The 27,412-nt window shown below is 33.6% G+C and overlaps 1 long non-coding RNA gene across 1 annotated transcript; it reads right to left on the reverse strand.

Annotated features, from left to right (window-relative positions):
* Positions 1 to 18,602: 18,602 nt before the first annotated feature.
* On the reverse strand, positions 18,603 to 26,138 carry LOC144316806 (uncharacterized). The gene is made up of 3 exons (XR_013382660.1): positions 25,994 to 26,138; positions 22,551 to 22,688; positions 18,603 to 18,705 (listed from the first exon to the last, which is right to left on the reverse strand). It is a non-coding gene; the product is annotated as an uncharacterized LOC144316806 (long non-coding RNA).
* Positions 26,139 to 27,412: the final 1,274 nt, after the last annotated feature.

The following is a 27,412-nucleotide window of genomic DNA, read 5'->3' on the forward strand; positions in this document are numbered from 1 at the left end:
TTTGTTTTTAACTTCCATACTGGCTTATACATAATTAATCTATTACCTTTACTATGTTTGCTTTTATCTTTAATTTTTTTTCTTTTCAAACTTTCTTCTAGTTATGGCCTTTTCTTTCTACTTAGAAAATTCCCTTTAACATTTTCCATAGAGATAATTTGGTGATGATAAACTCCTTTAACTTTTATCTGGGAAACTCTTAATCTCTTCCTCAATTCTGAATGATAGTTTTACCAAGAGAGTATTCTTGATTGTAGGTTTTCTCCTCTTAGCACTTTGAATATATCATGTCCCTTTCTTCTGGCCTATTAAGTTTCTACTGAAAAATCAGCTGATATCATTTTGGGATTTCCCATATATGTAACTATTTTCTTTTCTCTTGATGATTTTAAGATTCTCCTTGTATCATTACTTTATGCCATTTTAATTATTATTTGTGTTGGTGTGGACCTCTTTGGATTTATCTGTTAAGGGCTTTTTGTGCTTCTTGGACCTGGATTCTGTCTCTTTCCAGATTAGATAAGTTTTCAGCTATAATTTCTTCAAATAAGTTTTCTGCCCCTTTCTCTCTTCTCCTTCTGGGATCCCTATAATGCAATTGTTATTATGCTTGATGATTTCACAGAGTTCTCTTACCTATTCTCATTTTTTATTATTCTTTTTTTTTCCCTTTTTGCTCTTCAGGTTGGTTGCTTCCCATTCCCTTTTCCCAGATTGCTGATCCATTCTATATTCTCTATTGACTCTCTCTCATGTATTTTCCATTTTAGTTATTATATCTTTTAGCTCTGACTTTTTTATGTTTTCTGTACCCAAGTAGGGCAGCTATGTTTTCTGATCTTGAAGTAGTAGTTTTTGTAGAAAGGTATTGTGGTGTCCTATAGCACAATAGCCCCTAGTTGCCAGAACCAGGGTATGTACCCTATGTGGGCTATGTATGCCCTCCTTTTCTGGCTGTGCCACAATCCCTTTAGCCCAGCTTGCTGTAATGACTCACTTTGCCTGCTCTGGGCATACTGGGCAGGGTTTAATTTTGCACTGTTTAAAGGATTGGTTGTAGCCACTGAGAGCTCATTGGTGGGAGGGGCCAGCATTTAGCCTGTCTCCAATTAGTTTTTGCCACATATGGAGATAGAGAAAAGAGCAGGGCTTGCCACTACACAGTTAGCTATGAGGCCCAGCTGCAGGAACTGTGGGTGCACTGGGTGTAAGGTTATTTCTTCCTCTCCCTAGAAGAGGAGTCACTTTGAAATGGCATCAGTCCCAGCCTGAGCTGCCTGTTAAGGTGTGGTGCTGCAGGAGCTGCTTTGGAGGGATGCTTGTCTAGGCTCATGGGTTGGATGAGTGGGTCTGCTGGGGAATGGCACACAGTCCTGGTAGGGTAAATAGAGAGTGTTAGAACTGATCCTGTAAGTATCCTGCTATCTAGGCTAGGCATGAAAAATGGCACCTGCCAGCACATGTGTTCTCAGAGAAATCTCTTGCAGATCTCTGCCCCTCTGGCACACATTCCAAGATTAGTCAATAAATCGCTTTCACGTGTACCCCAGGCACTTTTCAAACTGCTGCTTCTGTGCTGTTTCAGACTTAAGTTATTTAGTTTTCTTGCCCCTTAAGAGGGGGGACTCAGTTTCTTGTTACTTTCAGATCCCTAGAGTTAAGTCTCACTGATTTTTAAAGCTCTAGGAGTCATACTGGTTCCCAAAGCTAGACATTATGGGGACTTGTCTTTCCAGTGCAAGTCAACAGGGCCGAGGGTGTCCAATATGAGGTCTGATTCTCTTATTCCTCCATGTTTGTTATGTCCCTCCTGTTTGTGGTTAGTCATGCTGGGGGTTTGGTTCTCAACCACATCTCTGCCTCTCCTCTTCCTTTCCATGTGGGTTTATCTTAGAACTAAATGTAGAAATCTGTTCTGCCAGTATTCAGGTCATTTTTGGAGTTAGTTGCATAAATGCAGTTGTTGCCTTTATGTATCTGTGGAATAAAATGAGCTCAAGACCCTCCTACTCTGCTTTCTTCTCCAATATATGCTTTGTCATTACTAATTATCTTAGTGTTTTTTTCTCTTTTGCTAAATTTATCAAAGAGTATTAGTTTTTACAAAGAACCAACTTTTGAAATTTTAAAATCAACTTCTATTGTTTTCAAATTTAAGGAATTATTTTAATTTGTCAATTTTTTTCTTCCAACTTTGCTTCAGTTCTGTTTTGTTATTCTTCTGACTTTTAAAAAAGATTTTATTTATTTGAGAGAGAGGGTGAAAGAGAGAGATAGAGAGAGATATCACAAGTAGTGGGGAGGGGGAGAAGGAGAAACAGACTCCACATTGAACGGAGAGCCTGATATGGGTCTCAATCCCAGGACCCTGAGATCATGACCTGAGCCAAAGGCAGATGCTTAACTTACTGAGTTAGCCAGGTGTCCCATCTGCATTATTTTCTAAATCAGTTTCTCAAGTGATTGAAAAGTGTTGATACATTAACCTGTGTCACAAGAATTATGTTGGCTTCAGAAAATTTATTGAAAGACTTTTACTTTTTAATGCAGTCAAGTAAAATGTTTTAAAGGGTAACCAGCTAATGTTTATAGCTTGGATACTTGAAAGATTTCACTGGTAAATCATTTGGACCTAAGTAATTTTTAAAAGGTAATTTTTGTAAACTTTAATTTATGTTAGTTTGGAAAGAATTTATAATTGAATTTGAAGCAATCTAAGAGTCTGTCTTTAAAATGGGGGTACTTTTTATTTTCATAAGTGATAATGTTTGATGTTTTTTGTCTTGTGTGAAATGTTTTTGTTTTGTCCCCTTATTTGCTTTTTAAATGTAACCATTCTCTATTTTTTCTGGATTTTTACTATTTTAAACTTTGTTATTATTATAAACTTCAAATTCAGAGATTTTGAAGATTTCCACTATGTTCTACATTTGACTAGTAGCTGTACTTCTATTTATTCAAAAATATGCCTTAAGTTTTTTCCTAATCAGCAAAATCAAGTGCAATTGCATCTTTTGGGTCATTTTTTTCCTGTGTTAGGTGAGGAATTTAGCATGCTTTTAAACAACTCTTAATATACTTTATGCTTTATTCTCTAATTGTAATTTCATTTTTTATAGTATACATCTTTTCTTTCCAGAATTTTTTCTTACTTTGTATTGTTTTTACTTTATTTTTAATAAACATTTAAACTCAATTCTATTTTAAATTGTTTTAATTTATCTACTATTATTCTTGTGTGTGTGTGTGTGTGTGTGTGTGTGTTTACCATGACCTCCTTATTCTTTAGTTTGAAATCTGGATTTATCTCTTGGTAGAAGCATATCTTCAAGTAATTTCTTTTCAAGATTGTGGATGATATATTTTTCTCAGTATGTCTGCATTTTGTAATAACTTTCTATTTCCTTCATGCCTGAATGGCAAGCTGGCTTAGCATAACGTCTTTCGCTCACCAACTTTTTTCCTTCAAAATTCTGTGGCTTATTTTTTCATTGCCTCTTGGCATTTCACATTGCAAAAGAATAGTCTGAAGCCAACGCAATTTCAATTTCTCTGTTGGTAACATGTGTTTTCTGGAGGATTTCTTGTTAGATGGTTTTGTTTATTCTTGTAAATCCAATACTTTGTTACTCTTGGATTTCTTTTCAATAATACTCCAGGCCTCTTTCAACCAAACAGTCATCTTTGACAGATGTGTCCACATTTAAAATTTTATCACAAAGTGCTGTTGATTTTTTACTCCTAATCATCTCTGGAATCTCTCTTACTCTCTTCTGCTACTCTCTAAGGTTAAAAAAAAGAGAAAGAAAAAGAAAAAAACCCCTACTATCTCTTACCTGGAGTCTCATTGTAAAAGCCTCTGACTTGTTTCTCTAAAAAAAGACCTCTGCATTGTAGCAAAAGAAATTATTCTCCCCCTAAATTCAAATCTGTTCTCCTCACATATCTGCTTATAAGACCTCAATGGCTTTTGAAGAAATAGCAAAATCTCTAACATGGATTTGCCACAGATTTTTTCAAATTGCATGTGGGAATCTATAGATGAGTTATAAAACAATGGTTAGATCATAAGAGTTTTAAGAATTATATACATGAAATACACATATGTGAATGTATGTATATATATACACACATAAAACATAACACACATAAATAAATCTAAACAAAAGATTTTATCAACTGTTGCCTACTCTTACTATGAGAAAAATACTCTGATATGTCCTGTCATATTCTGTTCTATTTCATAGTTGTTTTTTAATGCTTTCATGAACTAGAAAATTGATCTCTACGTATGCACATATAAGTGTATGTACTGGGCTATGGTGTAAAAAGTATTTCTTACTGAAGGCCATGGTAAACATAAAGTCTCTGACCTTCAGTACCCTAGATGGTCTAGCCACTGCCCACCTCTTCCCTATCATCTCATACATGTTCTCTTGAATCTCTCGGCTCCAGTCCATTGGCCTTCTTATGATTCCTCAACCACGCTATGCTCATTTTTACTAAAAGACTTTACATATGTTATTTCTCTGCCTGGGATGCTCCAGTTCCCTGGTTAATTCCCACTGTCCCTCAGAGCTCATATGAAACTTAACTTTTTTAGAGAAACCTCTAACTTCCTGACGAGGTCAAATCCCTCATTACATGCTCTTATACACAATCTACTCCTGACCTGGTTGTAATTTTATATTTATTCATATTATTATCTGTCTGTCTCTCCAATTACCCACAAAGACAAGAATATGGCACATGTCCCTTTTTGTTTTATTTATCCCGTGTATTTTGTAGATGGGACCCAATTACATAAATCATAAACGAATGTATATTCATACATTGTTTTGTTTTAGTTTGGGAAGATTGTTTTTCACTGTACGTTTGGTGACTGCATTATTTCTAACTTCTTACTTCTTCCTACTCTTAGAACTTTCTTATGAACATCTAGACTTTGTATGATAGATACATTATTTTCCTTTCATATTGACTCAATACTTTAATATTTACCATTCTCCTCTACATTCCAAAATACATTCTCAAATCTATTATTCACACTTATTACTAGATTTAAACTGTGCAAAAAACTTTTTTGCTATATATACTTTTTATTTATTGCATATTTAATTTTCTTACTTGAAGTTGTTATATCTCACTCTCTTATCTTTAAATCTCAATCAGTCCATTCCTTATAAGTTTCTACTATTTCATCATATAAACCATGTCTACCTCACCCTATTGAGCCATTCAAGCATTTTTATAAAAATTTCTTCTGTTTTTTTTTAAATCATAACTTAATATCCAAAGTTTATTCTTTTAGGACTAAGGAGAATGAGATTGTATTCATTTGAGCTTCAAGGATCTCTCTCCCTCCTCCTCCTCCTCCTCCTCCTCCTCCTCCTCCTCCTCCTCCTCCTCCTCCTCCTTCTTCTTCTTCTTCTTCTTCTTCTTCTTCTTCTTCTTCTTCTTCTTCTTCTTCCTTTCTCTCTCTCTCTCTCTCTCTCTCTCTCTCTCTCTCTTGGCTATACAATGTGTGTGCTACTCACTGAACACTTGGGAGTTATAGATTCTTAGATCTGTAGCTGTAGGACGATGTGATACACAAAATGCCTAGCCCAAAAGCAATTCTCTGATGAGGCTCTGTTGGCATGAGATGGAAACTCTTCTGTTTCACAGTCTATTTCTCTTATGTACATTATAGTTGCTCAGTATTTTTATTGACTTACTGGACAAGAGTGTGTGGTGTAGGATGGAAATTTATATTTTGGCTGATTCAGAAATTTGGCTGAACATTGACAGAGAAGCCTTCCTCACTTCTCAGGTTGATGGATAGTGTGTCTCTCTGAGCTGGAGAATAGATAATGGGATGTTGTCAAAGTCTTTTGCCTACTCTCAAGTTGGCAGGTTCATTATGTTTAATGAAGTAAAACACAGTAGGTGAGTGCTTGTGTTTGATATCAGCTCATTGTCTTTGTAATTAGTTAAAATTTCTCTTATATGAAGGCAACAGGTTAACAATTTTAGTTTTTATTGTATGTTTTCTGGTTTTTATGTTTTCATATATATTATAGAATGAAATTAAAATTGTGACATTGGCTTCTCATTGATCAACTACTTTTTGCAGGAAGTTTATAGATTGAATATTTTTAATTTGAGAAGATGAAGGAATTCACTTTTTGGTATCAGGTAGGAAATTATACTTACAATCTCTTTAGGATTATTTATTTATTTATTTATTTATTTATTTATTATTTATTATTTTTTTGTATATTTTTTAATTGGAGTTCGATTTGCCAACATATAGTATAACACCCAGTGCTCATCCCATCTAACACCTCCCCCCCCTCATTTAAACCAGTTTGGGAATGCTTCATTTACCCATTTTGAGTAGATGATAACCAAGTCTATATCAAAAGAGTTTTTCTTGGGGATATTTATTTCTTATGAGATTAATGACACATTATAGTTGTACATTCCCAACCCCTTTCAACTGACGGCATTTCAATCTACCAAATATAAAGAGTTTGTCTTATACTGTGAAGCCATTGAAATGCTAAATCCCCTTTGTACCTGTATTTACCTGAATTCCCCAAGATAATAAAATTTATGGTGTTTAAAATTACCATGTTGGCTGAAGGAAACTTTCGAAGGTGATGGTTATGTTTATTACCTTGATCGTGGTAATAATTTCACAGATGTATACATATTTCAGACTCATCAAATTATACATTAAATATGTGCAGGTTTTGGATATCAATTATACCTCAATAAATCTGTTAGAAATAAATTAAATTTCAAAAGGCATATTACTCTTAATATTCTTTGGAATATCTGAAATAATGAGAGATTTTTATTGTTATGTATTTGTTTCATATATAAGGTATATAGGTTCATCAGGTGGTTAATATATAAGCTATGGGTAAATGACAACTTTTCTGTTTGGGTTTTCTTATTGATTATCATGTTTGTCATCCTGATTCTCAGGCTTTGCCTCTGATGCTCAGAGTTGTCTAGATTCTAGACAACTAGAGAATCTAGAATCTAGATTCAATGGATATTTATATTTCTATCATTCCTTTTTCAAATGTCTTACCATGAGTGACAAATGTCCCAAAATATTTTTACTTATTGTTGTTACTAATTATTGAGCCTTCTGTTTAGATCTATCTTTTAGCAATACATATGAACTTTATGAGTGAGTCATTGAGTGATTTAAATAAAAATTAATTTAGTAGCTTTAGGGAAGAAACTCAAGGGAAAAGGGGATTTTACATTTTTCCCTATAGATATTGTGAAATCAAGACATAGGATAGACAACTATATATCCTCAGAATAGATATGGTCAGCAGTGGTTTCAGTCTACCTTCTATCTGTGTATTAAAAAGAAGCATTCTCCTTCTACAGAAAAAAAGTGCTATAAATTCTTTCATTATTAATCTTTAGTGGCAGTGATAGAAATTGTCATTCCATACTTGTTGCTTATGTCTATTATGCTACTTGCTCTACTATTGTGATGACACAGTTTCAGCAGTGCTGATAAAGTTCAAATTAAGTTTTAAAAGGAAATCATTTCACATTTTAGCACTTCCAGGTGAGAATACTGCAATGAATTGACTTGGAATATTTAATAATGCTGACCTCTTAAAAATATATGTGAAATTACTTTTAGATTTATCTCAGAGATTGCATTTAATATTGTAAAGTTATGATAATGAATGAGTTTAACAACCTAAGTTTCATTTTCATTCAACTCTCTAGATAAAGGCCTGGAAAGAGTAGATGTAGAGTGATCTAATACATTTAGATTTCCTGTGGATGAAAACTTGAATGAACCACTGGCACAGCTTATATTACCTTCTAGCACTATGGTATTATTTAATGAATATTTAGTTAATATAATCTTCAGTTATCTACTAAATTGATTCCACAGAAAAAGTAATTGTATCTTGTTAATCAGTACATACACACTGAAACTTGCCACATTAATGTCTTTTGGAAATTGAATTGAGAAATGTATAGTTGTCTTATATAGAGTCAATAGCTCAAAAGCTCCTTTTGTGAGGTTAGCTAAAATTGGGTGTGCATCAAATAATTTTTCTGTTAGCTTGAGTTCTAAAGAAGCCTGAGAGATTGGACATAATAGAATTGCTTTTATGGACCCTTCAGAGATTAATATATTTTAATTTACTTTCCATCTTGCCGTATCCTGAGAAATGATATTTAGTCAGTGAAAAATGTGATCAGAAGTGCTATCAGGCTCAACCAATATCCATTTAATTAGTTCTTGGGGTTTGGACAATAAAGTCCTACAGTCATTGGGTTATTGATTGGGCTTATTTCCAGAATTTTTCTTTTCTTTCTTTATTTTTTTTTCAAGTAGGCTCCATGCCCAGTGTGGAACTCAGTGTAGGACTTGAACTCATGACCCTGAGATCAAGACTTAAGTCGAGACTGAGAGTCAAATGCTTGACTGACTAAGCCAAGCAGGCACTCTTCTATTTCTGGGATTTTCTAATTCCCGTTGATTTAGGCTGAGATAAAACATCATAGTACAGTTATTTTATTGGGAGAATTAATGAGCTTCATACTTCATTGCATCTAAACAGCAGGGAGATTTGAAAAGGATTTAGTTGAGGCATCAATTGATTGTGATCTATACTGAGGAGGGAGATACTTAATGAAATCTATGTGAAGTAGAGATTGACCAAAGACAGAAACTCAAAAAACATATAGAGGATTGTCTTTGAAGTGCTATCACATCAGAGTTCATAAATAGAGCAAAATCCCCAGTGCAATGTGTGTCAGAGTGAAATTGGACAGGATAAAGTAGTATGTAGAAACTTCACAGAGCAATAATAATATTTCTTATACTACTTTTCTAGTTGAGATCTTATGTATTATTCAGTTTTATAAGGCTTTTATTTAGGGTTTTACTTTTTTATTTAAGGATTTATTTATGTATATATAAAAGGAATAAAAAATATACTTCTCTATAATGTTTTTATAGAAAAATAGACCTAGGGGTGCCTGGGTGGCTCAGTCCACTGAATGTCTGCCTTTGGCTCAGGTCATGATTCCACAATCCTGGGATCAAGCCCTGCATCAGTTTCCTTGCTCTGTGGAGAGCCTGCTTCTCCCTCTTCCTGCTGCTGTGCTCTCTCTCTGTCAAGTAAATAAATAAAATAAAATAAAATAAAATAAAATAAAATAAAATAAAATAAATAAAATAAAATAATAAAATAAACATGAAAAAAAGAGGAAAGAAAGAAAGAAAGAAAGAAAGAAAGAAAGAAAGAAAGAAAGAAAGAAAGGAAAAGAAAGAAAGGCCTAGAAAATGAAGATTTGCATTTTGAGGGAACTCTTAGTCTTTCAAATTATAACTAGGTATTGGTTCTCACAGCTAAATGGTATAAGATTAGGTTAACTCCACAGACTTAGAGCAGCCTTTATCCTATTCCATACTGAAGTTCTGGACAGTTCTAGTCAATATTTTTTTCAATTTTAGAAGACTACATAGGAGAAAAATGAAGAGTTCACACAGTAATAAATTTCTTCAGAGGTGCTATTATGCTGAAAGCTAGACAAGGTTTCTCAGGTATATTCCAAAAGGTGACAATTGTGAGAACTCTAGTAATATAAACAAAGATACCATATTATGTCTTATCTCCAAACTCAGAGATTTAGGACCACTGTTTGTTTCCTTCTTTAAGATCAGATCTGTGAAGCCTTACCTCTGTGGGTCACCCTTAGCCATGGCTTTCCACTTACTTCCTGTTGAATGAGAAAGCTTAGTATATAAAAAAGATTTGACTCACTGAAAAACAAATGAACTCGATATCTAAGTCAGAAAGAGTCAAAACACCAAAGAGACTATGCAGCTGATGCCCTAAGGCAATTTAAGAAATTATATAAATCTGCTAAAAGGCAGAAAGGGTAGAGTTTTCAATAAGTAGAATATTAGCATCTGGATGACCTGTTAGACAACCCATTGGCAGGAGGGCATAGGTACAACAGTGGAGTTTTTCTTTCCCTTTATACAAAATGTACCTGAACTTTGAACCAGTCTAGGGGCTTCCTCAATTTACACCTGAAGAAAACCAGAACCACATACCATGCATATGTTCAGCTGCTATCACTTAGTCTCTTGCAAATCTAATTCCTTGTTCCTCAAATAAGTTTAAGGGTTAGTCCTTCTCAGTCTATTAATGTTCATCGTAGGACCCTGAATATTATAAATTTATGTTTTTCATTCTGTAAGATTCACTGGCTGAAGTTCAAAAAATCTTTTGGACAGTGGTATAATTGAGGGGTTTTTTTCCTATGTAGGGAGTAAAAATTTTAGTATCCTCTCAAGTTAGTTTCATTCTTCAACCAATCTTTTTTGGATAAGTGAACACAGTGGAGGCATGTTAAACTAGAGAATTTCACCTTGATGCATTTTAGGAAATATTCAAATGATAAATACAAAATATAATAGCACCACTGGTATTTTTGTACACTGGGTGTACCACTCCAATGATAAAAGAAGAAATGGGAAGAGAATGGCTTCTAATGTCAGAGAAGGGCTCAATGACAGTTGACAATTTTTTTCTTTTGATGTAGAATTTATGTATAATGAAATGCACAAGTTTTAAGTGAACAATCATGAGTTTTGACAAATACACTACCATTATACTACTCAATTTCCTGAAAAATGGTGAGGAGTTTTAGAAACATTCACCAGCATTAGATAAAGGAAAAATGCCTGTAGTTTAGTATTTACGCATTAGACACATTAATGATAATATCACTCAGTCATATTTCAGAAGGGTAGCTCTTCCAAATCCTTTACTGAATAGAATTTGTCATTACCCGAATTTATCATTATCCCAGAAACTTCTGTTATGTCCCTTTGCAATTAGTTAATGCCCTAACCCACTCCTCAGAGGCAATCACTCATGATTTTTTTTCACTATAGAATATTTTTGCTTATTCTAGAATTCCGTAAAATTGGATTTGTATTATATGTACCATTTTGTGTAAGGTTTCTGTAATAGTTTGCTAGGACTGCCATAAAAAATACCACGGACTGATGGTGTAAACAACAGAAATAGATGCAGATGTTAGCAGATTTATTTTTTTCTCTCTCTTTGGCTTGCAAATGACCACATTCTTTCTGTGTCCTCTATGGTTGTCCCTCTGTCTCTGTGTTGTCTGTGTCCTAAGTTCCTTTTCTTATAAGACACCAGCATATTGTATTAGGGCCCACCCATACAACCTCATTTTACCCTAATTACCTCTTGAAAGGCCCTATCTTGAAATATAGTTACATACTGAGGAGGTACTAGGGGTTAGGACTTCAATATTTAAATTTGAGGAATTACAATTTAGCTCATTGCAGTTTTTTTTTTTAATCACAAAAGTGTTTTTGAGATTTAGCCACATTGTTTATATCAGTAGTTTTGATCTTTTTAAATTTCTGAGTAGTATTTCATTATGTGAATATACTACAGTTTATTTATTTTATTAATGGACATTCCTTAGGATGCTTCCTGTTTTTGTTTTTTTATGAATGAAGCAACTTGAGCATTATTATACAAGTCTTTTTACCAACTTATGTTTTCATTTATCTTGGCTCAATATCTAGGAGTGGAATTGCTGGTCATAGGAGTGGATGTAGGTTTAACTTCATTGCAAACTTCCAGAAAATTTTTCAAAGAGGTTGCATGAGTAACATTCCTACTATCAATTTATGAGAACTCCAGTTACTCCAAATCCTTATTAACATTTGGTATTACCACATTTTAGTCATTCAGGTGGGTGTGTAGTTATTTATGTGGATGTGGCTTTAATTTGCATTTTCCCTGTAATGTAGAATACTTTTGCATGTGCTTGTTGGCCATTTGTATGCTAGATTATTTTAATGCACACTTAATAGAGAGTACCTAGAGATTCTTAGGAAAACCTGTGTGAAACAAATGTTCTCAATGTGTCCATCCTCTAAAAAGTTAGTTCTGATATTACACCTGATGTTTCTGACCTATCTGACCATCCCATGTGTGACTTGAACAAAAGCAGATGTAAGTTATCTAGGCGTATGGCATTAACCTTGAAGAAAAAGAACTAGTATGTGTATGATTCTATATTTTTATGTTTCTTGGTGTTCCATGAATAATAATAATGTGAAAAGGGGAGAAAGAAAGAAAAAAAGCTCTTTTCTCTATAATTAAAATTGGCCTAAATCACAACTGGACAGGCAGTTGGAAAACTATGATGTTAGATCTCTATCTTACTCCATTCACTAATATAAATTCCAGATGGAGAAAAAACTATTTTAATTATTTTGAATCAAACACATACTCATTTTTTATAAAGTCAAATGTTTCCTAAAAGTTTATAATGGAAATATTAGTTCTTTTCTCTTCTACCTTCTTACCCATTGGCAGAAAACTTCAAAAATTTCAGCTATGCTTAGACTTAATATCCTATATTATAATTGAATTGATTTTTTTTCTATTTTTACTGAGATATAATTGACATATATCATTATAATCATGTAAGGTATACAACATGTTTTGATATATGCATATGTTGTGAAGTAATCACCGCAGTGAGTTTAGTTAATATCCATCATCTTACATACTCACTTTTTTTCTTATAATAAAAACTTTTAAGATCTACTCTCTTAGCAACTTTTAAATATGCAATACAGTATTGTCAAGTAAATTCAACATACTGTACACTATACCCAAGGGATTGTTTGACTAACTGATTTTATAACTGGAAGTTTGTACCTCTTGACCACCTTCACCTATTTTGCCTCTGGCAATGACGAATCTGTTATTTGTCTGTATGAGTTTTTGTTTGTTTGTTTTAAATTCCATGTATAAGTGAGATCATTTGGTATTTGTCTTTTCTCTCTGATTTATTTCACTTAGCATAATACCCTCAAGGTATATCCATGTTGTTGCAAATAACAAGATTTCCTTCTTTTTTATTGACTACTATTACATATTATTACACACACACACACACACACACACACATTCTCTTTATTTATTTATTTTTTGATGGATACTTAGGTTGTTTCCAGCCCTTCGCTATAGTAAATAATACTGTAATGAACCTGGGGGTACAGGTATGTCTTTGATATAGTGATTTCATTTCCTTTGAATGTATATCCAGAAATGGAATGGCTAGATCCCATGGCAGTTCTATTTTTAATTTCTGAGGAAACTTCATATCCTTTCCCCTGCATACTTTTTAGTTGTTACACCGAGTAACATTCTTACCAAAAGTGTACAAGGGTTCCCTTTACTCCATATCCTCACCAATGCTTGTTATCTCTTGTCTTTTTGATGATAGCCATTCTAACATATATGAGGTAAAATCTTTCTGGTTCTGATCTACCTTTCCCTGAAGATTAGTGATGTTGAACACTTTTTCATATACCTGTTGGCTATTTGTATGTGTTTTTTTTTTTTTTTTTTGAAAATGTCTATTTAGTGCCTCTGCCTTTATTTTTTTTAATTGGTTTGTTTGGTTTTTGCTATTGAGTTGTATGAGTTCTCTATATATTTTGGATATTAACTCTTTATTAAATATATGATTTACCAGTATTTTAATGGATTTAATAGGTTTAACCCATTTAATGGGTTGTCTTTTCATTTTGTTGATAGCTTTCTTTGCTGTGCAGAAGATTTTTAGTTTTGCATAGTGTCACTTGTTGATTTTCATTTGTTTGCTTTTTTTTTTAAGATTTTGTTTACTTATTCATGACAGACACAGAGAGAGAGAGAGAGGCAGAAACACAGGAAGAGGGAGAAGCAGGCCCCATGCAGAGAGCCTGATGTGGGACTCGATCCCAGGACTCCAGGATCATCCCTGGGCTGAAGGTAGGCACTAAACCGCTGAGCCACCCGGGGATCCCCTTGATTTTCATTTGTTTGTTTTATGCTTGCTCTTGGTGTCAAATCCAAAAAGTCATTATGAAGATTGACATTAAGGAAACTACCCATTACATTTTTTCCCAGAAGTTTTATGCTTTTAGATCTTACATCCAAGTCTTTTACCCATTTTGAGTGGATTTTTTTTTATGTATGGTGTAAGATAGGGGTCCAGTATCTGTCTGTGGCTATCATTCACTCATTTTCACTTCATTCAGTGCATGAGTCCTTCCAGTTCTCCCAATACCATTTACCGGAGACTGTCCCTTCTTGATTATAAATTCTTGGGTCTTTTGTCATAAGTTAATTGGCCATATATGCATGAGTTTATTTCTGGGCTCTCTATTCTGTTCCATTGATCTGTGTTTCCATTTTTATGCCAGTACTATTCTGTTTTGATTACTATGGTTTTGTAATACAGTTTGTAATCAGGAAGTATGATGCCTCCAGCTTTGTTCCTTCTCAAGTTTTCTTTGGCTCTTCAGGGTCTTTTTTGATTCCACATACATTTTAGGGTTGCTTTTTCTATTTCTGTAGAAAATACCATTTGTATTTTGATGAGGATTACATCAATCTCTACATCATTTTGGGTAGAATGGACATTGTAGCAATATTAATTATTTCAATCCATGAGGATAGAATATCTTTCCATTTCTTGTGACTTCTTCAATTTATTTCATCACATCTTATAGTTTTCAGTGTACAGGTCTTTCACCTCTTTGGTTAAATTTATCCCTAGATATTTTATTCTTTTTGATGCAATTGTAGATGGGATTAGTTTCATAATTTCTCTTTCTGATAGTTCATTAGTGTATAGAAACACAGCTGATTTTTATATATTGATTTTTGTATCCTGCATCTTTACAGAATTTATTAGTTTTAACAGTTTTTTGGTGGAGTTTTTAGGATTTTCTATATATAATATGTCATCTACAAATAGAAAAGGTTTTATTTCCTTCCCTTTCCTATTTTGTTGCCTTTTATTTCTTTTTTCTTGCCTAATTGCTCTGGCTAGGATCTATAATACTATGTTGAATAAAAGGGACAAGAAAAGGCATCCCTGTCCTGCTCTTGATTGTAGAGGAAAAGCTTTCAGTTTTTCATTATTAAGTATGTTAGCTGTGGGCCTGCCAAATACGGACCTTATTATGTTGAGGTATATTGCCTGTATGCTCACTTTGTTAAGAGTTTTTATCATGAGTGTTGAATTTTATCAAATGTCTCTTGCATTTATTGAGATAATCATATAATTTAAAAATTTCTTCATTTAAATTTAGTTTAGTTTACATATACTGTATTATTAGTTTCAGTGGTAGAATTTAGTGATTCATCAGTTGCACATAACACCTGTGCTTATTATATCAAGTGCCCTCGTTAATGCCCATCATCCAAGTATTCCTTCTCCCCACCCACCTCCTCTCCAGAAATCATCAGTTTGTTTTCCTAGAATTTGGCATCTCTTGCGGTTTGCATCTCTCTCAAGAAGAGTGGGAGTTGACCATATGATTTTTATACTTCATTTTATTAATGTGATATATCATATTAATAGACTGATAAGTAAATGTTGAACCCATTTTGTATCCCTGGAGTAAATCCCACTTGATCCTTTAATGTACTGTTGAATTCAGTTTGATAATATTTTGTTGAGAATTTTTACATCTATGTTGAGTCAAGAATATTGACTATAATTTTATTTTCTTGTATTGTCCTTGTCTGATTTTGGTATCAGGGTAATGCTGGCCTCATAAAAGGAATTTGGACATTTTCCTTCCTTGTCTATTTTTTTTTTGGAATTGGCATTAATTTGAATGCTTGATAAAAATAAGTGAAGTCTCTGGCCCTGGACTTTTGTTTCTTGTGTGGTTTTTGATTACTGAATCACTCTTTTTATTAATAAGTAGTAGGTTCATATTTTCTTTTTCTTCATGATTCAGTCTTGGTAGATTGTATATCACTAGAAATTTATCTAATAATTTAGGTTGTCTTATTTGTTGGCATATAATTGTTTATAGTAGTTTCTTATGATCCTTTGTATTTGTTGATACAGATTGTAATGTCTTCTCTTTCATTTCTAATTGCATTTAGTTGAATCCCCTTTTTTCTTGTTAAGTCTCCATAAAGATTTGTCATTTTAATTTATCTTTACATAAAACCAGCTCTTAGTTTCATTGATCTTTTATATTATCTTTCTCATTTCTTTCATTATTTCCTCTCTGATCTTTGTTATTTCCTTCCTTCTGCTAAATTTGGGCTTAGTTTGTTCTTTTTTTCCCTAGTTCTTGGAGGTATAAAGTTAGATTGCTTATGTGATTTTTTTTTAATGTAGGAGTTTATCACTATAAACTTCCCTCTTAAAATGGCTTTTGCTGAATCCCACAAGTTTTGATAGGTTTAATTTCTATTTGCATTTGTTTCAAGTTATTTTTTAACTTCTCATTTATTCTTTGACTCATTGGTTTTTTTGGTAATATGTCATTTAATCTTCACATATTTGTAAATTTTTCTGTTTTCTTTTAACTGATTTCTAGGTTTATACATAAAAACTAGGAACTAGATGGAAACTAGATGGAACTAGATGGAACTAGATGTTGGAAAAATGCTTGATACGATTTTAATATTCCTAAATTTATTAAGACTTGTTTTATGGCCTTACAAATAATCTATCCTGAGGAATGTTCCATGTACACTTGAGAAATATGCATATTCTGCTGCTGTTGGATGAAATATTCTATAAACATGTATTAAATCCAATGTTTCCTTATTGATTTTATGTCTAGATGATTTATACATTGTTAAGTGTGGGGTATTGAAGTCACCTAGTAATATTGTATTGCAATCTATGTCTTCCTTCATGTCTGTTAATATTTGCTTTATGTGTTAGGAACTCCTCTTATTGGACTGACTCCTTTATCATTATATATTATATGGAGTATCTTTTTACATCCCTTCCTATCTGGTGTGTCTTTAAAAGCTGCAGTGAGTCTCTTCTAGGCAGCATATAGTTGGGTCTTGTGTGTGTGTGTGTGTGTGTGTGTGTGTGTGTTTAATTTGTTCAGCTATTCTTTTAATTGGCTATTTAGTCCATTCACATTTAAGGTAATTATGATGGTATGGACATATATTGCCATTTTGTTAATAGTATTCTGGTTGTTTTGTATTTACTTTATTCTTTTCTTCTGTTCTTTGTGACTTTGTGATTTGTTGACTTTCTGTAGTGGCGTGCTTAAATTCCTCTCGTTTTCTTTCGTATATCCACAATAGGTTTTAGCTTTATGGTTACTTTGTTTACACAAAACAGTTTATTTACCTACCAGTTTATTTTAAGCTGATAATAATTTAATCTTGCATACATATTAAAGCACTATATTTTTACTCTCTCTGCCCATGTTGTTTTTGATGTGACAATTTGTGTTTTTTATCCTATGTATCCATTAACAAATTATTATAGCTATAGTTATTTTTCATATCTTTTAACCTTTTTACTAGATTTTTAAGCAATTCATCCTCCACCTTTCCAGTATTAGAATATTCTGAATCTAAAGATATATATATATATATATATATAATTATCAGTAACATTTATACTTTCACATGTTTTCCTTTTACTAAGTAGCATTAATTCATTTCAGCTTGATGAAATCTACTTATTATTTTTGTAAAGTGGCCTAATGGTGATAAATTATGTCAGCTGTTGCTTGCCTGAAAATCTCTAGTTCTCCTTCAGCTTTGAGGGACAATTTTGCTGGGTAAGTATAATTAGTTGGCAGTTTTTTCTTTTAGCACTTTGAATATATCATGTGACTCACTGCTGGCTTGAAAAATTTCTGCAAAAAAATCTGCTGATAATCTTATGGGGGGGGTTCTCCTATATGTAATAAGCAGTTTCTCTCTTGCTGTTTTTATGATTCTCTTCTTTGACTTTTTACAGTGTACTTATAATGTTTTGAGATGTGAGGATCTTTCGAGTCATCTTGTTTAGCACTTTCTGAGCATCTTGGATCTGGATGTCTGTTTTTTTCCCTAGGTTAGGAAAGCTTACAATCATTATTTTTTTTATTTAAGATTTTTGCCCCTTTTTCTGTCTCTCTTTAAGGGACCCCCCCCCCCCTGCATAGTGAGAACATTGGTCTGCTTGATGGTAACCTATTATAACTCCCTTAAACTGTCTTTACTCTTTTTTTTCTTTTTATTTCTCTAATTGGATGATTCCACTGTTTTCAAGTTAGCTGATACTTTCTTCCACTTGATCTAGTATGGTGTTGAGCCCCTTTATTGAATTTTTTTTAGTATAGTTATTGTATACTTCTGCTCTGTGATTTCTGTTTAGTATTTTCTTAAATTTTCTTTTTATTGGAATTCTCAACTCGCTCATGATGTTAAGTCCAGATCTTCATTCTTTAGGGAGTATCTTAGAGTGTTGAGTTCCCTCTTGATTATATTTCTATGTCTAGGTTGGAGTTTATGGTGAGTGTGTCTCAGCCTTTCCTATCAATATGATGTGAACATTTTCTTCTTCACCCAGTGGGTAGGAGTCAGTAGTTTCTATATCTCTTTCAGAGGGAATTTCTCCATATGTAGTTATACATTTGGTGTGTCTGTGGAAAGAGGTGAGTTCAGGAACCTTATATGTCATTGTCTTGGACTGGAACCTTCCTAGCTTTTATTTCTAAATAATATAGATGTATAGCTATTTCTTAGTTTATTTTCTTTTAACATGAGTTGACTTCCTTCCATGACAGATGAGGGCTTATCATGTTGAAATACTTCTCATTCCTCTTAGCACCATCTCCTGTAAACATAGTAATATCAGAATTTTGGTTGGGTCAAATAAGTGTTTAAATTTTTATAACATTCAAATATTGTTTACTTTTCAGCCAACAGGTACATTACCGTAGCATACTTTCATTTCATTTATAGTCCCTCATTCCGGGAGTTAATGCTTCTGCTTTAATATCTTCTGCTTTAGTTGTTCAGTCCTCTCCTTGAAGTTCAATTAGGCTATCATTTAAAAGTGTGAATTACCAGAATATGGAATGTAATCAGTAAATGCCAAAGAGAAAAATAAGAAAAGAATGAGTCTATTGTACAGCATACTGGTTTGTGACATGGGCTTAAGTCTGACAGACTTAGGATACAATTCTAGTTATGCCTCTTACTGGCCATATGACCTTGGGAAACTTATTTAACCTTTACATATCCTTACATGTCTCAGTTTCTTCATTTGAAAAATGAGAATGATAGTAAATATAATTTATGAAATATCTGTCATACACCAGGCATGGTGTATACATGATTTCACTTAGTTCTCATATCAGAACAATTTTATCTTTGTTTTACAGATGAGAAAACTGGGAGTTCAACTGACTTGATCAATGCTTCACAGATAAAAAAGTTGAGTGAAGGTGGGATTTAAACCAAGATAACAAAAACTATACTTGTAGCCTGTCTCTTTTTATAGAATTGAGTTGCAATTTAATGAGATAATGCCTATAAGATGCTTTGTAATGGCAATTGACATGTACCAGGTGTTCCACTGATGATATCAGTTGTTATTAATAAGTTATTAATTATTTAATAATCATTGTGGTTTTAAGACAAGCATGACTTGAATTTCTTAACCCAATTTCACATCTAATTTATCTTTATTTATTTATCCAACAATAATTTTGGTCTCAGACAGTATGCTACTTTCTAGAGATACAATGATGTTCCAGACTTTATGGGACAATAAGTGCAACTTAAATATAATTTAGAATTATAATTAATGTTTGATGTAAATATAGATGTGAAGGCTCATGGAAGTAATCAGCACAATCTTGGTAGACTTAGAAAGGTTCAAAAGCAATTTCTGTACTGAATCCTAAAGGAAAAGAAAGCATTATGTAGCTGAAAGGGTAGAGTTAGGGAGAACAATAGGGAATATTACAGGTATGAAGTACACAAAGTATACCAAGAAATACCTGGGAACTAAAAATAGTTTAATGCACCTAGGATGTGTATGATTGCTTATTTTACTTCTCCATCGTTGTGTAGCAAACTACCTCCCAACTTTGTGGATTACATTTTACTTATTAATCTGCAGGCTAGACAGTTCATCAGAATATTTATATTTGTTTCACCATAGGTTTGGCTTAAGGTCTTGGAATTGAAATAATTGAATGTGACTTACTCATATGGCTGGTGCTTAGACCAGGAAGACATAAATTACTAGGGTTGGAAAAGTGGAGTCCTTATACATCTTCCTCTATTTCTACATGATTTCTCAACATGGTATTTCCAGTATAGTAGCTAGGGTTCTTATTTGGTCACTCAGGGTGGAGGAGAACATCAGTCTGAAACTATACTGACACTATGACCTGGTATTGGAAATCATGCAGCATTACTTCCACAGAATTTCATTTATCAGAAGTGAGTCACTAACACTGGAGCATATTCAGGGGAGGGAAATTAGACTTCATTTTTTGAGTGGAAGTGGTATGACTCTATATCAGATCATGGACTAGAAATATTGCTGTGGTCAATTTGGATACTATAATATTCATGGCATTTATATTTCTGTGTGTTTTATTGGGGTAGGGGAGAGATGAGAACAGGGATTGGTAAGAGAGAAGTCTAGAGAAGAAAGCAGTCATTAGATTATATACGGTCATTTAGAACATCCTAATAGAGTTAAAATCTATCTATTATGAAGGCAGTGTATTATTCTGAAGGTGTATATTAACATAATCAAATTAAACTTTTACCAGAATTATGTGAGCTGTGGAGTAGAAGAAGCAAAAACGGAAGGAGGAACTATAGTTAGGAGGCTGCTGCAATAATCCAGTCAAGAATTAATACTGCCCTAAACACAGAATTTCAAGAGTGGTGGAAGACAGTTTTAAGATATTTAGGAGGTAGAATCATTAGCATTTCGAGACTGACTGGGGCCAAGAGTTATAGGCAGCCTTCTGTCTAACTTAGATGATTATGACAAGGCACACTGGGGAAGGTGACATGGCACCATTTACGAAGATAAGAGACACAGAATGAGAAGCCATATGGGCTGGGGTGGAGAATAAAAGATATGTAATTTTATATATGTGAAGTAGGTTATAACTGTGGGAGATAACCTGTTGAGATATTTCATTGATCATTAATGAAATATGTGGAGCCCAGCAATAAAATAAAGTTTGGTAGTCCTCAGCCTGTAAGTTTTAGAATTAATTCAATTAAAGGAATAGAAGTGGTTGTGATCACTTAAAAGAGTGTTTGTGAAGGGCAAAAGGAGAAGAGTTCTAAGATAGGACCCTGAAAAACATTGCAATTTAAGGAAATTATAGCCATCTGGATCCAAAACTCTACATATATCTTCCAAAAACTATACAGATAAAAAGAGTAAGTAAAACCACACAGATCCATGCCCACAACATAACTAGAAGATAAAGAATACCATAAATTAATTTACAGAGAAGAAGGGAGATAGATGATAGATAGATAGATAAATAGATAGATAGGCAGAGCAAAGACAAATCTGGAGAACACACTAGAGTCAGGTGGGGATTTCAGGAAAGAGAGAAGGCAATTTTAGGCTGATGGTAGTGGAATATACACCTTTTTAAAATACGACCTCGTATACCAGAACACCTAATCCCTGAAAGTTAAAAAGAAGTTGGCTCAAAAGTGCAGGGACCTAAGATGGAAATCTTGTTAGGGTCTCACTCGCAGGGAATTAAAAGGAGTCGGTAGTGAAGAAAATAAGGCAAAAAAAAAAAAAAAGTAGAAAATGAAGATACAAGTAAACAAAGAAATACTAACTAAAAAGACAAATCAATTCTCTTCATAAAATGTGCCATTTATTAAAGAAATTACAGTTCATTATATCAACAGAAGAGGGTGCTCTTGAACTAAGAAAACTAGTAAGTCACCAACTGCCTCATACCTGTCTAGGTAGAATTATTTCTATTTGCTAATCTAATAAAATACAAGACATTTAAAATAAATCAAAAATAGCTAACAATAACCATAAAGAATATTACAAAAAGAAGATAGATAATAGGAATCAAAATATATATGTTAATGAAAATTATTAAAAAAGGCCATAAAAAGTAGGAAAACTGAATTAAATACCATTAAATAAGTATTTACATATATTAAGAAACCCTCCCTAATCAGAAATTCAGAAGGGAAGGGGGGAAAGGAATATAAGAATTAAGCAGACTCCAGAAAGAAACAGAAGAAAAAAGCAAGAATCATCTCAGGAATGAAGACTAAACTATAAGCTGACCAGGATAGAATAGAATGAATGGAAAATCTAAAACAGGGTATTGGGGAAATATATTTAAATAGTTAAGATCATAAAAATAAGATAGAGTGAAAAACAATCAGAGACAGTGATAGCTACAGAAAATAGACAAAGATGATCTCACATACATATAAGTGGAGTCTTTGAATAAGAAAAACAAAGTGATGGAGTAAAGATGTCATTTAAAGTTATAATTTTAAAAAACTTCCCAGATGGTGAAACTCTTAGACTTTAATGATAGAGTTAAAAAAAAATGTCTAGGCTTTCTGGCAAAAAGACCAAATAACCTTCAAGGAAACAAAATCAATTTGAAATCAGACCTTGTGACAGCAAGATACAAAGCAAGGCGATACCTGGGTGGTTCAGCAGTTTCACGCCTGCCTTTGGCCCAGGGGATGATCCTGTAGTCCTGGGATCGAGTCCCGCGACGGGCTCCCGGCATGGAGCCTGCTTCTCCTTCTGCCTGTGTCTCTGCCTCTCTCTCTCTATGTCTATCGTAAATAAATAAAAATAAATCTTTAAAAAAAAAAAGATACAAAGCAAGACAATTCTGTAGCAAAAACGTTTAAAAAGCAAGAGCAAAACATTCGAGGCAAAGACTTTATATCTAGACAAGACAGCTATATAAAAACAATGAAAATGTGAGAACTTAAAGAGTACTATATTAAAAATATAACTAGAAGGTGAGCATTATCTAACCAAAAGAAGACTGAAGAAATCCAGGCACAAGGATTGATGGTATATATTGAATATATTTCAATGTACATCTAAGATTAAAACAAAGGGTGGGGAAGATTATGTAAGCATTACATGTCCTGAAAAAATGGAAATAAACCAACCCCTCACAAAAATGACAGGAGAGTGAGGAGAGAAGGTAGAAAAATAAATTCATTATTGTACAGATAATATGTGCAGTCAAAATATATCATTAGAGTTGACAAACCAAACAGTAGAAGCTTCAGGAAAAAGTGGGCTATTTTTCACAAAAAGACACTGGAGAGGTTATAACCACTGAGAGAAAAGAAAAATCCTTCTAAATACCAAAAGAAATAGCAAAAGATGAAGAAATATCATATGGAGAAACACAGCAAACATAAATAATACACATAGTAAATATAATATTACAGACTTGAAACAGGATGTATTGTTTGTTTTTTGTGGTTTTTTTTTTAAATTTATGATAGTCACAGAGAGAGAGAGAGAGAGAGAGAGAGAGAGGCAGAGACATAGGCAGAGGGAGAAGCAGGCTCCATGCACCGGGAGCCTGACGTGGGATTCGATCCCGGGTTTCCAGGATCGCGCCCTGGGCCAAAGGCAGGCGCTAAACCGCTGCGCCACCCAGGGATCCCAGGATGTATTGTTAAGTGAAAATAGCAAGTGCAAGAAATGTATATCATATGGTAGCATTTGTGAAGAAATATGGGTGTAAGAAGTATATACATAATTTTTATTTAAAAAATGCAAGATGGATATACCAGAACTTAGTGAAAATGATTACCCCTCGGGGTGGGTGGGACTGGGATGGAATGGATAGGATACAAATGAGATTTGAATTTACTGTTTAATGTGAACCATGTGAAAATTTGTGCATATACAAAGAGTAAAATAAGGTTTTATTATAAATGAAGAAAATAAACCCTAAACCTAAATACAAGTAGAAATAAATTAGCCATTTTGTCAAAGTGATAAGGTATCATACACATATAATTGATTTGAGTACCTCTGAACCTACTACTCTGACTATGCACTTATAATGATATTCTAAATTTTGGTTTTCATAGGTGAAGCTGTGATTCCACAGTACAGATTTGTCATAACAGAGGATGGCTGAAATAAAGTGGAGAAGGTAACTGAAGATGAGGTCAGCAAATTATGAAGCTTGGATCCTGCATGGACAGGATGTCACCCAGAATTACAGTGAGAGTGACACGAAAAGGAAGACCATGTCAGGTGCTGAAATGTCTAGTAGATATGAGGGAATTGTCTATGGAATCCCTGGGAACTTGGGATTCCATGGACAAGGGAAGGATTGTCCCTTATACTCCAGGGATTCCTTGGAGTACAGGGAAGATGGAATATGGTATGGCTGGAAAACTTGGACCTCCAAAGAGGGGGGGATTTTACACGATTGGTTTGAAGCACCACTAGATGCAGAGGGTATGACCTCTGCTTCCTCATTCTGAGACACCAAGGGTGTAGTTAGCCACACTCTCCATTTGGGGAGACCTATGGAGAAATAGCAAGTGTCTCAGAGTAGAGTGAAGTTTCAATTAAGGCAAGAAGGTGGAATGAGTTTAGTGGCAGGGCCAGGGACTGAAGCATAATGAAAGTATTAGGAATGGAATGACAAAGTCCAGAGAAGGCAGTCACAGAACACTATCCTAATGCCCATCTCTAATTGGTTGCTTCAGAAGAGAATCATGATAGGGTATTTCCTGTTCTGCAAACATACATAGCTACTCAATGACTTGTAGAAGGAAAGACAGACTAAACCTTCAAGATTTACCAGCAGCAATGTTCAGTTACGTATACAGCTGCATCCTTTTATGATAAGTTTACTATAAAAATAAAATTTTATTTTCCCACTAAAAGTGCATTGAAAGGAAGCGAATATTATAGAGCCCAACGTGAACATTAAAATGGAATTTAATGTAAAACCTGAGCTGATAGTACTTTCTAAAGTATTATCTATGGACATATAGGACTTTATTTCAAAATTATCATGGCCAATGAAATTAAATGGATTCTGGGTTAGAAAATTGACTTCCAGAAAGTGAGTCATAAAGTAAGAGCTCAATCTCATAGTAACAAAAGGCTACAGAACTCCTAGCAATCTATAAAGCTGTAACTAGGAAACTCAGAAGTAAATAAGTCTCTTAGGAAATGTGACTGTACAGTTAAAAAAAAAAGTTAATGAAAGCACTGAGAGAAATTTTTCAGACAAAATAAACATTCAAATGATTTGCTATACTGCACAGTTCAAATTGGAAAACAGGAAATTATATTCTGTGATACATATATTTATAACATGTACATACAAGTATATCCTCACACAGACATATGTATACATATACATCATATGTATTTTCCATATATAAAAATTGAATATATTTATTCAATCACTATTTTAGAAAGGCCAAACTTTGGCAGGGCACATGGTAGTAGCAGCCAAGAACCTCTCAGAGATTTGTAAAGAGACAATTTCTATTCTCTGACAGAGGATTTATTTAAAAGCTCTTTATGAACATTTACCTTTAGTAACATTTGTTCTTTATAGTTAAGAGTCTGTTTTTTGATGTCTTTCTTTTTTCTTTGTTTTTGTTTCTTAAATTCCACATATGAGTGAAATCATATGGTATTTATCTTTGACTGACTTGTTTTGCTTAGCATTATACTCTCTAGATCCATCCATGTTGTTGCAATGGCAAAATTTCATTCTATTTCTGAGTAATATTTAATTGTGCATATATACCACATATTTATCCATTCATCTATCGATGGTGGAACACTTGGGCTGCTTCTGTATTTTGGCTAAGCAAAAGTTTAAGAAAAAAATGTTATAGGACTACATAAAAACTTTGTGCTCTTGAAAGTAGTTTTCTTACAGGGATTAATATCATTATGCCATATGAACCCTATATTTGTGAATTTAATATGCACATATATAGTTACAAAAGTTTCTTTAATTCTAAATATTTGTTGTAGTTTATTACAAACAGAATATCTTATCAAGTACATTAGTACATGACTTCTTATTTCTACTTTCTTCATTCAACAAATAATTTAAAGTACCTACTCTGTACCAAACACTGTTCTAGACATGAGGTGGTGATCCCATCTTGAATGTTGATAGTACAAGAAGGTGATACAAGGTTTTTGTAAACACTCTTTCTCCTGAGTTCCAGATCCACATTGTCCTCAACAGACACACTACACTTGGAGGTTCCCCAGGACTGTCTGAAAGTGAGCTCATTGTCCTGTAGTCCATGCCCCCATTCTACCAGGGAAGTCTAATTCTCTCCTTATATTCCTCCCTCACCTGTAAAAAAGCTTTCCAAAATGTTAACTTGACTATGCAATGCGATTGAAACTCTCCACAGCTCTCATGCCTACAGAAATATTTCACAGATATCTCTATGAAAGCCCTAAAAAAAGAGTGAAGATGAATAAGCTGGTAAGAAAGGGAATGTAGGCCAAAATGACCAGCCAGCATGAGATATTTTCCAAAATCTCATGATTTACCCTTATAACTTATGTAATTTTACATATTAATCCACAACATGTCTTTATTTTTTTATTAAGATGTTTTAAAATTATTACTTTTTAATATTTTCTCACTTGAGTAGATTTTCCCTCCCAGGTCTTTGAGTACAATTGATTTCCTAGGCAAATGGCCATATAGATTTTCTGACTTCCATGTACCCCTGAACATATGCCCTAGTTAGAGATGCACCTAATGTATAAAGATCAGACTTCTTTGTACAACGTTCATGAGGGTCAGTATTGTCAAATGGTTAGGAATATAGACTGTGGAATTTAATTGCTTATTTGAATCCTGATTCTGTTGTTTGCTAGTTGTATGATCTTGGGCAAGTTATTTAATCCCTCTAAACTCATAAAACAGAGATTATAATAGCACCTCCTTTAGATTTGTTGTTAGGATTATGAAATGAAACAAGAACTCAGCCTGGTGTCTGGCCCATATCAAATGATCCATACAAGTTTATTCATCTGTTAAAGTTCCAAGGAACAACTTGCAAATTCTTATACAAGCCATGCTATTTCATATTGGTCTGCCTTTGGTCTAGAATACTCCATAATGCTGTGATGGAGAATAGAAATACGTTACACTAGCTTCTCTAAAGGGGAAGAAAAGCCAGTAATCCCATTAAAACAAGACAATTTTTTATGTCATTGTGTAAAAACATTTATCATCAAAACAGAAAATCAAATTGTGAGCATTTTCACTTTGGAGAAGCTGAATGAGTGTCATCAGGATTGCAGCATCTGATGCTACAGCTGAGGATGACAACTCTCAGCTCATAGGCCCGTCCACTCTATGCTCTTCCTTATGTTCTCCAACCTTATTAGGCTGTTGAATTTCTACTTGCTCTTCTCTTCCCATCCTTTCTCCATCTTTTTACTGTTGATTACCTGTCTTGATTTCGGAAAAAAATCTATCTATCTATCTATCTATCTATCTATCTATCTATCT

Source organism: Canis aureus, chromosome 7 (genome assembly GCF_053574225.1).
Source record: "Canis aureus isolate CA01 chromosome 7, VMU_Caureus_v.1.0, whole genome shotgun sequence".
In the NCBI taxonomy this organism is placed as follows: Eukaryota; Metazoa; Chordata; class Mammalia; order Carnivora; family Canidae; genus Canis; species Canis aureus.